General features: G+C 46.3%; 1 protein-coding gene across 2 annotated transcripts in view; it reads right to left on the bottom strand.

Moving 5' to 3' along the window:
- Window positions 1-18,097, bottom strand: part of LOC135898025 (dopamine receptor 2-like) — a 378,795-nt gene that overhangs the window by 296,234 nt on the left and 64,464 nt on the right. The window contains exon 1 of one of the 2 annotated variants that reach the window (XM_065426744.2): window positions 1,869-1,928. The exons of the other annotated variant lie outside the window; for it this stretch is intronic. The gene's annotated coding sequence lies outside the window, so the exon portion shown is untranslated. Of the gene's footprint in view, window positions 1-1,868; window positions 1,929-18,097 lie in introns of those variants that run through there. 2 annotated transcript variants of the gene reach the window in all.

The raw sequence follows: 18,097 nt of genomic DNA, 5'->3' as shown, positions 1-18,097 counted from the left end.
TAAGCTTTGGCGCTAAGCAGAAATTGTCGCTCGGATATAGGTGCCGCCATGTTTGTTTACGTAAAACTTACGGGCACACAAATGTTTTGCGGGAGCGTTTTGAAGGCGTTTTTCGTTCAGCGAATGCGCGGTGTCGCGATGCTATTCCTTAGGGGCAGCTTAGGCTTGGGTGCCCTGATTTTAGACCTCCTTAATTAGAAATTTCCTTGAATGCTGGTACGTCACCGGGTGGGCACACATATGCATGCGAACGAAGAGCGCTATTTTCTGCATCATGCACTTTCCAAGCTGGCAATGCATTTCAGGCTTGCTTCACACGGTACTTGCAACGTTGTTCTCTCCTCAGGTTTACGAGTGCAGCTCGATGAACTAATTAAACATACTCGTTATATGCATCAAAAGTACGGATATCATCCATCCATTCAACTCTAACAGTGGTGTTCGGTAAGACAGTTGTTCGGACATTAAACCCATTCAATGCCGAAATGCCTCCTTCCACATAGAGCGCGGGTGTAGATTCAATTGCACAATCCTTGAGGCCTCCCGGCCTGCACATGAAAAAACACCTGCATTTATCCCCGCCTGTAGCATCGTTCCCTTTGACGTCCGACAGAACGAAAAGATACAAGTGCTCTATTAACCGTCTTTAAAATGAAAAGGACATAAGGAAAAAAAAAAGATAAACAACCACCGCAACAGCTGTACGCGTATAGCGCGGCAATTGTTGGCTAGTATCGACTAATATGCTGAAAGTGCTCGGAAGGCCTCTCCAAAGCTGAACAACCAGGTTTCTGGTAGGCTTTTTACAAAAGAAGCAATACATTTTCCGGTATCTATCAAATGATTAACCGAGACACAGTCAATTGTCTGTTAATCTGCCACTTCTGGGACATCTTCTATATAACGGTTATTGACTCGGGTGATATGCAACTGTAATCTCGCATAAGGACAGCAATTTGTCTAGACTTCCACTGACAGAGTGACAGTGGCGCTGTACCTTTCAAATCGGATGAGGGGACTGTGCCAATGCCAACTCGTATTGCCTGCATATCTGCCTGTCTGCCTATCCACCTGTGTATGAACCAACAAATCACTTATTTAAGCCTTGTTAACCTCCTTGCTCTTCACATTCAATATACATTTGTCTCTACAAAATAAAATCTAAGAGAAATGCGTTGCGAATGATGAAAATGTTCACAATTGAGAGAGGCGCCAGGAGGTCGCTTTCGAAGGACGTACACCATCAGCATAAATTGAATCGTGAACAGGAAATAACTGATCAGAACGCCTGCACCGCGTAATTACATGGAACGGTGACGTGAAATCGTTTTAGCCGAGTCCCAAGTGCACGTTTTGAACTGTGGATTAAGTCACTGTAATAAACGCAGGTTAACTTGGAAGCGCAATTACGCAATCTAGCTGTGTTTGACATGTTCCCGTTTGAATTTACGATCATAGCACACCGTTCAATAACGCAGAATATCGACGTGGGTGATCGAAATAAAATTCACGTAACAGCTTCCGCAGGCAACGTTGAGCTCGTGCGATACTACTCGACAGCGGCACTCTTTCGAAAGAGGTGCATATTCCGCAAGCGCTAATACTTTCGCTGGGCTCGTCTTAGTAGCATGCGGCGACGCGTGGTTCACCTGTGTTCGTAAGTACGCGCCACCCACCTCCTCTTGACACGCGGAACGTGGAAAGGAAGGACGCACGGAGCTTTCCGCCTGCCCTTGGTTTCGCACTTTCCGCCTGCTTAAGCCAGCCAAGTAGGGTACGGCACAGAATTCCGCACGCATGCAAGCAAGCGACGTCACGCGCTCGTGCGCGCGCTCAGCGAGCCAGTGCGAGAGTCGAGGTCCACTCACCGCGGGTTACTCGGGCGACCGGTGCGCGCTGCTGCGCCTAGGCGCGCATTTTGGTCGCGCCATGGCGGCGGCGTAGTGACAGCGGTGACAGTGGGCTCCATGGCGGCGGGCAAGCGCCGATCCGGGAAGCATGTGTCGCCGCAGCACGGGAGAGGACTGCGAGCCGTCGCGTGCCGTCGTGTTTACGCCTGACCGTGGGCAGGCCGGCTGCAGGCATATGCCCGCAGACAAGCCTGTGACGTCACGGACGCGCGTTCACCAGCCAGCTAGCAGGTCGGGATTGCCGGCGTGACAGTGCTTTTGCGGGAGTGCCTTCGCTTCGGGGTGGCAAAAAATAAAGAATCACGCTTGGTCCTCGCGTGTGACAGCGCACGAGAGAGGACAGGGACGCCCTCCCCACGCACGGCGCTGTGTTCGGAAGGCCCTATCTGCCGTTGGATGCTCTCGCTTCGCTTCACTCCGAAGAACGCTATAGACTGCGTTCCGACAACGCGCACTGACACTGAAATGACGCAGTTGCAACGCGGGACTCTTACAGTGAAAACGGAGCACCTGCAGCGGCGTCTAATTTTGCAGAAGCAAATTATCTTGCGTGCCAGTACGCGACCATGCATGGGCATTACTATCTTTCAAATATTGCCTACACGAAGCTCAACCAGGCAGTTTAGGTGGATGTGAACACAATAAATAAAACTCAGTCAGAGAACTATTTCGAGGCAGCTGATGTAGGACTATTAGACCCAAAAAACACTCTCACGCATGTCAGCATGCGGCGCTTTTCGTTCTCAGCTTCAGTGACGGTCGTCATTGTTGCCATTGCGCACAAAATGAGTTGCCGAGAAGGGACCATATAGAGTATTTCTTCGTGTAGTTCGCATGTCTCCAGTAACATATCTAACCAAATTAAAGCATTTTGCAGTACATTGGGCAGCACTCTATTCGACTCTTTTCACATTCCGTGATTATAGGCCCTGGATGGCTTCCGCTTTTGCGTCTTGAAATAACCCGCTAAATTTAGCGGACGGAAATCACAAGGACGAGTAGCAGGAGCGAGGTAAAAACAGAAGCCCGTAGATTTTAAACCCTTTCCCCCTATAAATAGTCACAGTATAAGAAATTAAATTTGCCTCAACTTATAAGAAAAATTACCATAATTTGTATTTAGGCATTCTGCGCCTTTCTTTTATCTGAAACAGTAAAAAGAGACTTTCTGCCCATCGAAACGACTTAACAACAGGCTTTTTGTTTTTGGCATAGGTGACTAATAGATCATGTGAAGGGATGTTTCTTGGGGCTACATGATCGCTGCTGTTATTGCGCGTGCGAAATCGTCTATGCAGAACGTCGTGTCCGCACAGGGCATGTTGTCTCTGTACTTTATTTCATCTGCAATCACCCTAATGAGTGCAATACAGCTGGTTGATGGATATTCCCTTCAACCACGGAAGAAGGTGCGCTTCTTTAAAGAAAAGCGCAAGAGAGAGAGAGAGAGAGAGAGAGAAAGATAGATTGATTGAATCCTGGAGAGTCATTATATTACGGAGATTCATTATACATCTAGAGTACCATGCTATGCATGCTTGGCCGCATGCCTAGCACGGCACTGCAGATGGATAAGATGAAAATTTAAATGATGTGTACAGTTCACAACACCGATAGACAACATACACAAAGATCAACACCCAACATTTGACTAAGAGAGAGAGAAAGAGAGAAAAGGGAATGAAAGACAGGGAGATTAGCCAGTGTAAGTACCGTGTCAAAGATAAGTGCCACAAAGCGGCTGCATTGTGATGGTGGCACAGTCCGAAAACGTTCCTGTACCGTGCATGGGGTGCACGTCAAAGAACTCCAGCAGATCAAAATTAATGCCCATCTCCTCCCCCCCCCCAACCCCACTGCGGTTTGCTCCATAATCTGGTCGTGGATTTGACGCGTACAAACCTAGAATTTAATTTAATGAGATAAGTGCCAACATATGAATGCAGAGACGTTGAACTCAACGCGGAGGTAATTTTAGCTGGCCCTTATCCGGCCATTCATAATCAGGAACAACAGCATCGCCATGGCAAAGTTCACAGTAAACAGAGGAGGAAACTTCACACTCCCTACGAGAGGTGAGGCCCCACTGTACCCCGAATTGGCCGGCAACATGTTGTGCAGTAATCGACGGTTGTGCCGAGGGAAGCTGGGCAGGTTCAAAGCCAGCGGGCATCCAGAAGACCTATGCCTGGCATGGGCGTGGCTCGCCGCGCTCTCCTGCGATTGGTCAAGTTTATCAGGAAGTAATGGCTCAGCCGGCGAAGTGGAAGCGTGTCACCGTAGCGATCTTGGTGTCAGAAGCCAGCGACTTCATTCAAGAGCGAGAGGCAGTAGGGTAACTGTTGTTAATCCATCCGCGAGCAATCTCATTCAAGGAAAGTGTCAGCGAGCGCACGAAGGAGGGAGAGACAGAAGACCGGCGCAGATGTGACCCGAAACAACTAGCCGAGGTTAGGACCCAGGACGTCACCACCGACTTTTAGAGGAGATCACAGTAATGACACGTTGCCTCATGGCCGCCCAAGCAACAGTTTTCCCCGAAAAGACGATCAAGGCGATTCGCTGCTGACCTCAAAGCACGTCTTTACTGCTCAAATATACACAAAAAAGGACATTGCTTTACTGGCTCAGGCTGTTCTCAGAGATTACCGAGGTTACAAAGCAAGTATTTTCCACTGAACAGGAATGCTAGCAATCTGTAAAGCTCTCAGAAGTGAGTCGAGATTTATTCATATGTAGTTGTTTTGCTCACCGGCCGCTTACACGTCATATGTTTCGTGCCCGAAATTTACAGTAGCAGCGGCCAGCCTGAGTGGTGGTGACCTATGCACGCCAGTGCGCACTCTATCCCCATCCGGGTGGATACGGAAAAACGAATGCCAGGATTGTGCGGGGGCTCTGAAAAACGCGCAGCATATGAACTCCTCGCATAAAATTGCACGCAAATGGACCATTAGAGCTAGACATCCGGCGCTGACCAGGTCTTTGAAATCTTCCTCTTTAACGCAGTAAGCGTGTTCCGGTAGTATTTGGCCCACTCACTTGGAACAAGGTTTAAGCACAGGCTTGTAAATTGCATCCTGCATGCCATATCTAAATGTTCCTAAATCTTTTTTCTCTCTTGTTTTTCGCAGTTCACATCTTCCAAGGCTGCTTATAGCGCACTTGCTACTGCTGGCATCTGTTCTGCTGTCCTGACGTTTTCTCGTTCGCTGAAGTACACTGAAATACCTGAGCTCATGTTTGGAATTATTCAGCAGAATGGTGAGCGTTCTAAAATAATTGAACTCACGCCTTTTTCCTGCGCTTAAAAACAGCTTACCGTTATGAATAGATTGATACAAATATTTTGTGCCTGTCAAAAACTGACTAACAGTGTGAAATGTTGAGTTGACCTCCGTCTACAGAAATCCGTGCCAGTGCGCTCCTTGCCCTGCGTTTTCTGATTAGTCAGCTTTCTTATGCAAATAACCTTCGTGACGAGCAACGTGCGACTGGTCCTACAACAACAAAAAAATATGGCTTAAGAAAACTGCTGGTCTACGTCAAGATTAACGTAATGAGTCACTACCAATGCGGAGACTAAGTGCTGCTCCTGTCCAGAAACTTATTTAGTGAAAAAAAAAAACAAAGCGAAAGTGCAATTTTTGAGCCGCGTTTGCGGAGGGGCACTTGTCCTCCATCCAGTGCGTTGGAGTGAAAGCGCAACGACCGGCGAAATTCGCAGGCGGTTTCTCGTAACCAAGCTTCGAGCCCGCCATACAAGCACCCCCCCCCCCTCCCGTTATACCCAAGATGAGTACAGTGCGAACTTTTCGGGCAATTATCCTGCATACTAAGTAGCACCTCCGCCTCTACTGCGCCTTGAAGGTCGCGGCAGATTAATGCGAACTTACCGAGGTTAGCCTGTCTCAGCACTCATTAAGGAGATTAGTTTTTGTTGCTTATGCAGAATTTTTGAGGTCGTTCGAAATTCTCTTTGCGTTCTGCGACGTTTCAAGCCTGAAAGCTTCTTCGACATCGTATACTCCCCTTAATCTCCGTCTTCCTGTCATATTTAACTGAGCGTCGTCAAATAGCTAATAAGGTATAGCAGTCTGACCTCGGTGTTTCTCGTGAGTAGCGGCTTCGGGATCCAAAGGCCTCTAAATCCCGAGACAAAGGAAGGCAACGTCTTTTGGGGAGGCGGGCGCGCCGAGTGTTTTATCTTCGCGATTATGTAGCTGCCCTAAAAAGTAAAAAGATGAAATCATAGATGAATCTGATTATGGCCGTTGAGAGGTAGGTCGTGGCAGTCAGCACCTCTTGGAAACGTTTTGTTTGAAGAAAAAGGAAGGAGGAAGGAGGAAAATGAAAAGGAAGGAAAGGTAGGGAGGTCAACCAGACGCACGTCCAAAAATATTTTTTGCTCTTGGAACGACGGGCCTCATTCAAGCGCCATGTGTTACTGACATTACTAACCACTACAAATCGCAGCTATTAGGCCTACACCATTATGAGATGTACTAGGCAGGGAACTTCTACGACGTTTTAAATACGTTATTCAAATGGTTGATATTATTATTAATATTATTATTATTATTGTTGTTGTTGTTTGAAACCAAATCGTTCAGTGGAATAAATAACGTAATTACGCTTATTAACTTTTTAATTAAATAACTTATGCCGCACATTTCATTCTACGAATTATAGCCGCTGAGTTATACCCACTGATGAGCGTATCCCCTTAGAACAAATTTTCTGGACAGCGCCAGTTCCGAGATATTAATTTCCAAAGTGTCCGTCGAAATGCATTGGTGTTCCAGTTGAGCCTATACATCTACACGTTCGTAAATCAGCCTTGTGCAGGCGCCCGTAGTGCCACCGCGAGGCTTTGTGTGTCTTGGCGGCCTAGAGTACTGCCTCGAAAGTTTGCAGAAGCAAAGTACGTGAGAAGTACGTTGTAGCTCTCGAGTAGCAATTCCGAGAAATTCAATGCTTCTCTATGGGACGGTTTCGACTTGCAGCCGTCGGCAAATTACCCAACCTGAATCGCTCGCGTCTACATGATCAGGCGAGACAACAAAATGTGGCCTGAGGCGCCACTTCACTGCCGACGAAGTACGAGACCATCGCAACGCAGCGAAACGCGTGAAGCGAGCTGCTGCAGCAAAACAGCGTTCGCCACCCAAGCCCCCGACAACGCGAAAGGCAGAGCGAGCGGCTGCGGAGCGAGCGCGGCCGGCGAGCTGCAGCGGCTAAACTCGGCCACATTTCGCCGCAACACTAAACTCAGCGATATAGCTTAGCGACACACTCAGTGACAAGTAATGCTTTCGCATTTACGCATCATAAGAATTGCTTACGTGCCCCATAGCTTTTTTTTATAGACTTCAGGAGTAGATGACATATGTTCCCTTCGTCACGACTCCAGGAGTAAGCCGGACAAACACACGCCTTTGGACTGCACGGAGACGCAATCGATGCAGAAGGCTATCGGTGCGTCTTGGAAACGGGAGATGGAAAAGGTATCGATGATGTGCGTCCACTTTGTAAAGGATCGATACCATTGCACTTACCGAGAGCCAAATGGACGCAGAGAATCAAATTTTTTTACGCTCTCAAGACGCCAAGTGCTCCGGAAGCGATAACATCACCGGACGATATTCCGAATCTTGATGTCACCGCTGCTAGGTAGTCAGTGGGTTCGTTTCTTGTGATGTCAGTTCCTCTTTGGATCGAACACAAGGACAGTTTTTCATCGCAATCCAGCTTGAGCTACGGCTTTCGGCGTGGCTTTTGGCACACCTTGACAGGGGGTGGGAGAGGGGCATTTTCGACTCAATTTACGGTCCATAAGAAATCCTCAACGTTCACGCACTTCTCGGCGACTCGTACAATTCTATAAAACCTATGACTAGCGACAAAGCACAACTTTTTGTGCTTAAGTTTATTAGGTTTTAGGTTTCTTCTTAGAATACGACCGTGGTACCTTTGGAAGCTTCTTGGATTTTTAACAAAGTTTTCCTGAAGAGACACTCCGAAAAAAAACACCCTCAGATATGCGTCTCAGTTTTCCTGATGTTAGAAAGTAAATAATTTGCGAGAAAGGGTCTCTCATTATTCGCGGAACCTTGTGATTTTTCCGGCGGCTTTGAATATGAAAGGTTAGACGTCCTTAAGCTCGACTCTCGCATTCCCTAAGGATTGATATTATTCAACGCGACTTCTCGTTTTTGAGGTATAGGTATATAAGTAAATGGAGTCCAACTTGGGGGGAGTGGAAACAGTACGCATACAGCCGCTCCATTTCACTAATGAGGAAATATAAATTTCCCTATATATACGTAAATTTTACCAAACATAACACAAAGGGCATTTTGAGAAGCACAAATACTAGCATATGCAAGATAAAATAAAGAGAGAGAAAAAAAACGACACATCACACCGGAGTCACTGGACATGAAAATCGTACCTGAAGTTTGACCAGATGTATTTCCGCACTAATAAATTACACTGCAATAGATGCTACTATTTCAAGACCACTCCAAAGGCCAATTATCATGGTCGAAATATTGTTACAAGTGGTAACGAATGGTACGTTGCCCAACGGCCTAAGTTTGTAGCGTATCTTTTGATGTTGGTGCGCCTATAGGGAGCAACACATGTACTCTATACTGGTACGCCGTTGAATTGGCCGAGTCGAGGAGCTTGCACGCTGAACTTTAAAAAGAAAGTGCGTGTAGTTAAGAAAGACCAAGATGAAAGCGGTGAAATAAGGTATGCACACTTCCTGGCAACTTCACGTAAAGACAGAATTTCAGTTCACGGTTTACGGTATATACAAAAATGGAGCTTTTGGCGTCTTCATCGAATCATGCCGCAGATTATTTTCTCACAGTTCTTGTAGTATACGTCTAACGTCGTGAGCGAACAGCGGAAAGATATATTCTCCCTATTCGTGTGCACGTTTGGCCAACTCGACTGCTAGTTCATTACTAACAACATTACTCATTATATCGCAACAATTGGTGAGACTTCGTACTTCTTCTTCAATCTCTTAATGTTTACAAAACCTGGCGGTTTTTTAGTGAGTTCGAGCGCAGTCCATAGGTTTTTTTCTAACTGCGGATTGTAGCAAAAAATGGATATTAAGGGCAATTGCACGCGCATAGTTTAACTATTACTGAGCGCGGCTGCCCGTCATAAACAGATGGAGGGGAGAAAACGGAGGGAAAAGACAGAGAGGAGGATACAGGACGGAGTTTGGGCACGGCGGAGATGCAAATGAACAGGCAGCACAGCCTCATAATTGCTCGATCAGTCCGGTTGTCCTTGAAAACCGCAAAAGTGATTTTGCTCTCAGCGTCTTGTTCCCAGCGAAACGCCTTGAAGGTAGCTATTTAATGGTGGTGCGTTCGGCATATCCTCGATATTCAAAGGAAAAGGGGAGTCGCATAGGTTGTGTTGTATTGTTCTTCTGCAATAACGGGCATCGCAACAAGCGCAATTCCGAGTCTACTTCTAATCGGCCATTGCAATCAACCGGGCTTGCCGCTCTTCTTAGCAGAAGAGCCGCCCAGAAGTCTTGTTATTCCAAGGCAGCCCTGCAGAGCGCGCTATCAAGCCTCCGTCGCGGAACTTACGGCCTGTTAATGTCTTTCATTTTAGAGGTTCACCGTTATGCTGTTGATCAGGGCCGCAATATCGTCTTTCATTGCCTCATAGGTGGTAATGACCACAGTGACCGTACAGCTCGGTCCCCTCGCGACAGTCCCAGACAGTTCGAATACCTTGTAAACAGCGGGCGCTTCGACAAAGGTACACTCTGTCATATGTGTCCTATATTCTCTGTCAACCAGTAATCTGAGTTCTCTCGACAAAACAAAAACAAAGCAAAACCATATGACTGGCTCGTAACTCCACTCTGATTAGAGTTTCAACCTTCTCGAACGTCTCTTGTCCGAGAATTCTGGATGCTTCCTTGAAGCTGCAGGTACCAGTAGGCCTCTATCACTGCTATGCAAAATAATATGTCAATGTCGATTGTGGTTTGGTGTGGCGTTCAGAAATCCCTATTCTCGCTCGGGTGGAACACCTCCACGCGGCAGTTGTGGGCGTGAGAAGCGCACAAACCTTATTTTCTGCATAACCCACCCACGCGCGGAAATAACATATTGGGCCTCATTTTATCTCATCCCCGCAAAGAACCGGTCTTCTTTCATGTCAAGATGATTTCAGTTGGCCGCAGACTTCTTTAACACTTCAAATAGAGTGCGCCTCGCTGCGCCTTGATGCATACTAAATCATAGAAAGCTGACTTTGAAACCACCAACCGCGACATTGAGCATTTTTGTGACCAAGTTGTTTTCCTATTTTCGCTCATGTCAGTTCATAAAAACTGGACATTATTCAAAGAAATAATAATACAACACGCACGTGATCACATTGCACGGACGTCAATTCGTGTTAACATATCCAAGCCATGATTCACTGAATCTCTTCACACACTCCGAAACAACAAGTGACGCCTTTATACAAATACCGAGAACTTGGGAGCCCGCCAGCTTCGATGGTGCGACATTAAGCCTCCGAATAACAGTATTGCAGGGCTAGCTGCCGGGCTAAAAATAAGTTAATGTCATACGTTCTCCAACATTTAGTTATTAATAACCTTAGAAAATTCTGAAAAATAATTTTATCCTCGAAAATGCGAGGCCCGATCTGACTGCCAGACAACAACTGCAATGTGATTCCGCAGAGACAACGTCCATCCGTATTCAACGACTACTTCCTATCTCTGTCTACAAAGGAAGACTACTTAAACATGGTTTTTCCACCTGAACTTAACTATCAACACATACAGCCATTAAGTGTTACACCCGAAGGAATTACGTTATTAATTAACAAATTAGAAATATACACTTCATCCGGAGTTGATGGCATTAACACTAAACTTGTTAAGCAAGCAGGAGTGCTACGAAGCATAATCATCTCATCAATCTGCCAGCTGTGTTTGTTCACAAGGAAATTCCATATGAATGAAAAATCAGTAAAGTGATCCCAACCCATAAATGTGGATATTAAAGAAAATTTTGTAATGAGTGGCAAATATCACTATCGAGCATTCCACGTAAGTTAATCGAACGCATCATCATTTCTAATGTCACCAGTCATTAAAAATTATAATTCATTTTTCGCAAACCAAGATGCGTTCAGAAAAGGTTCCTCATGCGAGACACAGTCAATAGAATTTACTAACGATCAATTCCGTAACGTCGATGAAAACTCTCAGACTGACTGCATATTCATAGACTTTTTTGAAGAATCTGACAACGTCGCTCATTGTTGCCGAATAGAAAAACTTTCGTCACTTCGCCTAGATACCTTAGCTGCTTCCTCGCTCCGAAACCTTCGGATTTTCAAGAACAATTCACACTTGTCGGTAAAGCTTCATCTTCCATTATTGAAGTTTTGTCCATCGCCCCTAACGGGAGTGTTTTGGGTCCTCTATTGTTCCTCATATTCTTTAAAGACTTACCATCCCACATAAGGTCAGAAGTCATATTGTTAACCAATGAATGGGTGTTGGACAAAAAAATTCATTCTAGCTGTGTTCATAGCGCACCTCAGCAAGACCTCGACCACCTGATATAATGGTGTGCGTCATGTCAAACGAGCCTAAATAGTGACAGACGCAAAAGTATTACTTTTAGCCGAAAAAAAAAACTATAATTTCCTCTTTACTTATTCCCTTAACAATACTGCGTTCTCAGCTACAGCGCGCTATAAGTACTTTGGTATTCATTTGAGACCAAACCTTCCATGGCCGACAAAAAATAATAGCAAATTCGTCGCAAACATTAGGCTATACCTCAAATAAAATATTCACAGCACACCTACATCTGCAGGTAAGCTCGCTTACAAATCTTTCGAGTGCCCATAGCTCGAATACGCATCTGTCGCCTTCTCCCCTCATCGGAATCGCCTTGCCAAATCTCTCGAAGCTGTCCAGAATCACGCTGCATGCTTTATTGCTCTCAATTACAGCAGACATTCTTTACTGACAAACCCAAAACCATGACTTTTAGCCGCAAACACTGTAACTCCCTCTTCACTAATTCCCATAATAACACTGGACATTTAGGTATACAGCGTGCTATAATTACTTTGGTATTCATATGACACCGAACCTTCCGTGGCTGACACCCGAATTATTACTTGTTACATCAGAAATGATGATGTGCTCGAGTAGCTTACGTAGAATGCTCGTTAAAAAATGAAATTGTCACTGTCACTTTCATGCTTACAGCCATGTAGAGACACCGCACTTTTCTGCTTACTGCACAAAGTAATACAGTGCATCCAACCATAATGCGTCATATCGAACTTAGGGCTGGTTAAATATTAATATATATTTTCAACGTCCGTTTGGTCGAACGCAAGCGTTCAACAATTCACCTTTGCTTTGTGCGATTAAAATTTGGAAGGGGCTTCCAGATAGCATGGTTCCAATACGTGACCCAGTTGTTTTTAGAAATGAGCTGTATATAAAGTTTGCTTGTTTTCTTTCTTAGATTCTCTGCCTAATTATTCATTGAATATTCGTCTCTGTAAAAGGTTGTTTGTATTGTTTATATTACTACATTTCTGCTCCTTTGCCAAATTTGAGCATTGTAGTGCTATATGTACCATTTACTCCATCTTTCTTTGTAACTACTCCTCAAAAAATGTTCCAAACGTTGAAACATGTGAAGTAAATGTATAAATAAGGTCCCCGTTCCTTCGACAAGCGCCTTCTACTCCAACTACGCTCCATCGGTTGGGCTAAAGATTATTTTACGGTGCCGCGCTGCAGTTATTTAAGCTGACAGACCTCAGTGACTGCTTTGTAGTCTGTATATGCATTGTAAGATTCATCGGACGATCTCGCCACTGCCACCATTTGTTAGAGTTGTCGGACGATCTACGAGCTGTAGGCCGATCTCACTGGTGCCATTCAGATGTAAGATTTGGCAGTCGTAGCTGTAGGAAGGAGCTTGACTCTTCGTCGGGACTTAAGAGAGCAGGATTTATTTACATGTTATTTACAGTTGAACATGAGATACATCGACAGTCTAGCGTGACTCCCAAATGCAGCCCGCAAGACGAGCATACAGCAACGGAGCACGACAACGAGCACGCAGCTCACGAGTACATTTCTAGCATGACAACGAGCACACACTAGCAGCCGACAATCGCTGCTTATAAGCACTCCGCTAGACGTCATAGTTCGACGTCATTGAAGATGACCCGCCCTTTTGGAGGAGGAGGGCTCACATGCACGTGCCGCACAGGTTTCAGTGCTCTCCGAAGCCGACGTCAGAGGGGCTTCGTAGAAATTGAAGCCGCCCGGGTAGCGTGCCCGAGTAGCACATTGTCTTGCGTCTTGATCGGTGCGCGGGAAGGAGCCTTTGTCGGCGTTCCCGCGGCAACTCCCCCACTCATAGCAGAACCGGGCGGCGTTGTCGTGTTGCGCACAAAGCCTGCTTCGTCGAAGTCGGAGCTGTCCCGCGTAGCGCCCGGGTAGCACATTGTCTGGTGTCTCGAAAAGCGCATGGCGAGGTTCCGCCAATTACCTCCCCTCGAGAACTCACCTGAGCTGACCCCTCGCCACGTGGCTGCCGGTTATCCGCAGTTCTCTGAAGTGCACCACCGTCTCGGTTGGATCGGAACACGTGCAGCGGGCTGAAATAGCTGCAGGCCGATCCTAACAGCATGTCCCGATGAGTGTACCTTCAGTGTTCTCTCTCCTTTTTTTATTTCGCTTTATCTATGAACTCTCCTAGCCTTGCGTAATATGGCAAAGCGGCAGCCTGGTTGACCTTGCTGGCTTTCCTTCGTTTTTTTGTTCCCTCTCTCTCCTTCAAATCAAGTATGAGTGGTTGCTTGTACTTGATACTCATACGTGAGCGCAACATCTAGGCTCGAGTGACAGAGTAGGGTTATTTCACAGTGCGAAGACTAGCCATAAACAAGCACACTTGCGCGCGGGAGACACCCGCCGTGGTTGCTCAGTGGCTATGGTGTTGGGCTGCTGAGCACGAGGTCGCGGGATCGAATCCCGGCCACGGCGGCCGCATTTCGATGGGGGCGAAATGCGAAAACACCCGTGTGCTTAGATTTAGGCGCACGTTAAAGAACCCCAGGAGGTCAAAATTTCCGGAGCCCTCCACTACGGCGTGCCTCATAATCAGAAAGTGGTTTTGGCACGTAAAACCCCAAATATTATTATTATTATTGCGCGCGGGAGAGCGGGGGGGGGGGAGGCAGACAGGTGATTGTGGGTGAGATTCGCTGAACGCGATCGCTGCAAAGTCATACCGCGGACAAGCTCGCAAATGTGTCATGCCGCGTCCGTTCTGACCAGCCGTTCTGAGAAATGAAACTGAATACGCTCCTTCATGTGCTGCGAGCAGCTTTGTCAACACTATCGTTATCCATGATAACACTATGATCTGGTAGCCAGTGGCGCGGTAACCCCGATATGTTCACCTCTTCCGGTTGTCTGGTGGTGTGTGTCAAGCATTGATAACAAAAGTTATTTATGGAACGCGTAACGAAAACCTGACAAAAGGCACTGCACGGCTGCCTTCAAGTCTAAAAGTGCAGCCCAGCGATTAGTTGATTGTTACTAAGCAAACGAAGGACATGCGCATGATTCATACTAACTATAAAGTATGGGTGTGCTCCAAAAAGGAAATATTTCTTTTTTCTAAGTTACCATGCTAGTGTACGTTTACAAACACTGCGCTTCAAGGCAAGAAAGAGGGCACTTGCAGTTGCATTGTGTTTCCTTAAAAAAACTGCCTTCGGCTCTCGCAAGTGTTGGGCTCACATAATAAACTGCACGTGCACGTTAGTATCACCAACGAAACGAACCAGCACATGAACACAGAATAGTTCGTGAAATAAACACAAAAAATTGACCAGCATGTGCCCATATTTGTATTGTCGCACCAGGCGACAATACAAATATGGGCACAAATTCTTAGTATGTCCCAAATTCTTAGCCAAGTGAAATTAAGCTCCGGAAACCAAGCTCGACCATTGTGTAAACGCGCTGCGGTAGCGTGAGCGTAGCACTATAAGTTCAAGCTATTCTAGAATCTTGTAGATGCTTCAATCAACTGGTTTGTTTTCGCAAGTTTCTTGCTGTAGGTAACGTCATGGTACTGTTAACCAGAGAGCACTAGCCACCCAGCGTCGAAATTTCCCGCTCTTGCCCCTTTGCAAACAGTAGGCGGCTATGAGTGAGCGCCATTTCAGCAAAAGTGATGCTGTGCGTGCCGCAACAGTTTTACGAAATTGTGCTTTATCTCTGGCTCGCACGGACGTTGACAGCGCGTTTTGTTCACTCCCCGTCGTTCCGCATTTCCAGTGCAATGATCTGCGACAGGTCGTCTACGCGCGCGATGTTAAGGTGCTCCTATAGGGATTGCCTCTAGGGTGACAGGAGGAAAAAGTCGGTATCGGGGAATGAGCTGTAAAATCCAAAATAAACAGCAGAGTGAAATTGGCTGACCAAAGGTGGCGCCGCCTACATGGTCAGCCATTAAGCCGGGAGCCTGCTCCAACAAGTTGGGCCAAAAATACTCATTTTCTGCAAAGTCGAAATGGCTTCATGGGCTTTATGCCGGCAGCGCTGATGAATCTCGCGCCGAATCCCGGAGGTCCCGTTTCGTCTGCCCTCATTTCCCCCCCTATCAAAACGAAGTTGATCGAACGACACGACTCGCCTATACCTTTATTGTCAACATTAAGGCGTGTCATTTCTTGTTCTGGCTGCGTGACACATTAGCGTGGCCTCAGTTAATGTGTTCACCTCCGCGCACGTCTCATCCAGTAGCCAAGCGGCCGGGCCTGGTTTAGCCTACGGCAAACGTGACATCGTAAAACGAGATCAGAAGCGCCCGAGTCACCCTGGGCCCCCGACGCCTCATCTCGGCCCGGAGCTCCGCATCGATCGCGCCAAAGTTTGTAACGAAGATCAGATTTCCAACCAAATGGGATTGATTTTGCACCGTCTGCAGGCTTCGATTCGCCGTTTGTTCTCTCAATGCGGCGGGCGCTGACAAGAGCAACGCGGAATGGAAAGTAGCTGGTGAAAAGAGCCGCAGGACCGTCATCTGTGTAAAGTACGTGGCCCCTTTGGCAGCGCAGGACATGCGTAAAGCATTCATCGTGACAACACGAATACTGAAATTTGACGGCCTGCCCTTTTCTTGGTATTTTACGAAGGAATCATGGCGACGTTCTGCTCATTCGGAGGACCTCTTTATAAAATTAATAATAATAACAGAAATGCGCACTCAGAGGTGAGATAGAAGTGAAAATGGAAAAGAAGTGTGTGCCCTGTGTTACTTCAAACTTGTGTGATTGTGTGGGCGTGTCTGTGTTTGTCTGTGTTGTTGCAATACAATAATTTAACATTGCTCATCGTGTAACCTTGCGCAGAGTATGCGATAATCATTAGGGCGTAATAAACGAGCTCACGACCGCTTTGTAAATGTACTGAATAATAATTTGTTAGGTACGAGCCTGGGTGAGTTAAACGTTCATGAACAAGTGCTGTTGGTACTATGTTCGCATCTGTGAAAGGTGTGAATACCTACGTATTTCCATGAGGAGAAAGAAAAACAATGTAAGCAGGAAGAGATAACGCAGAATCATTTGATCAAAATACATTTGTGGAACCACTCTTTGTCGCTTCATTTGGTGCAGTTTAACCTTAAGTATGAATTACTCCTGGAAGCGCTACTTAGCTGAGCGTCCAAACTATCACACTTAATAAGATCACTCTTATGTACCGTTGCTAACCAAGCCCATTCAAAACTTTCCGAAGAATATTCTCGCAGTGTTCTGCATGGCCTTTCATGCATACACATCTTTTATCCTCGCATTTCCTACTATTTCTTCTTTGCCCAATGCAAGGTAGCCCGATTAACCACAGTTACTTTGGTTAAACTTCTTCCTCTCTTCTCATATTTCTCTCTCTTTAGACACAATACATGGAAATCTCCGAATTCCTTTTATCACGTTTTTTTTTATGAAACCTGTTCGCTGCAGTCTATAAAAATGCTCGAAACCAAAAGGATATCACGAAAGTGCAGCTGAGAACTTTTAGGGATGTGGATATAATGACAGGCCCACCACCATAATCAAGACACGAATAAAAATGCTTTAGGTACCAAGTGTCTGCGTCACTAAGCCTACAAAGGGCCAGAAGTCTCCAACATAGATTGCAGGGTTCTCCAGCAACAAAGCTGATCGATCATGATTTGTCAGACGCGATAGTGACAAAAGCTTTGGTGGAGAACTCTACAGAACAGGCACAAAAAAAAATCACAAGGAAAAAGAACATTCAAAGCCTGCTCTCGGTTCTGAAATGTTTCTAGCTATTTAGTTAAGGTAAAGGTATTGTGATGTTTTAAATCGAAGGGAAGCTCCAACCAAAACTTTTTAAAAATACTCTGTTTCGAAGACCGACCGGCTCCTTCTTCAGGGGTCAGATGGCGTGAGGCATCAATTCAAACCAACTAGCCCACCTTTCAGTCTTATTGACGTGAGGCGTAGCAGTGGTTATATGCGTCTTTGGCGCTTTGACAGCCGCGCAGACATACACGCAGACACTTTTCGTACACCTTGAGAGTAAACGGTAGGAAGTGTTCCTGACGAACGATTGATATTAGCCAGCGTCTTCTGGATGCGCCATGATTCTAAAACGAGCCATCGGTGGTGGTTGTTTTCTACCCCCCCCCCCCCCCCCCCCCCCCCCCCCCCCAGACGACAGCCCGTAGGGGCTGACCCGGTGATCGGAAAGCTCGCAGTGTTATGCCAAAGCACTACGTTCTCTGTTCAGGTGGCGAAGGTCATTCTTGTGTCCACAAATTACTTACGGGAAGTTTTTAGACTCGCCAATATACGACGCGGGGCATTCGGTGCAGGTAATCTTGCACACAATGCCCTGCGTCTTTTCGAGAGGAATGCGATCTGTTGGACGAGGGAGGAGGCTACCAACCGTAAAGAGAGGCTTGTGTGCGATGTCAACCCCAGCAAGTGGCCTGAGCAGGCTCACGCCACTTTTTGCTATTTTTGAAATTTCATGTCGCGTTTTGTTTCTTAAGCAATCTATCGCTACACTTCCTGTCATAGTTCATCAACAGTAT

Source organism: Dermacentor albipictus, chromosome 1 (assembly GCF_038994185.2).
Source record: "Dermacentor albipictus isolate Rhodes 1998 colony chromosome 1, USDA_Dalb.pri_finalv2, whole genome shotgun sequence".
NCBI classification, from domain to species: domain Eukaryota; kingdom Metazoa; phylum Arthropoda; class Arachnida; order Ixodida; family Ixodidae; genus Dermacentor; species Dermacentor albipictus.
Note: the sequence above shows the minus strand (reverse complement) of the source record. Positions and strands in the feature narration are given on the sequence as shown.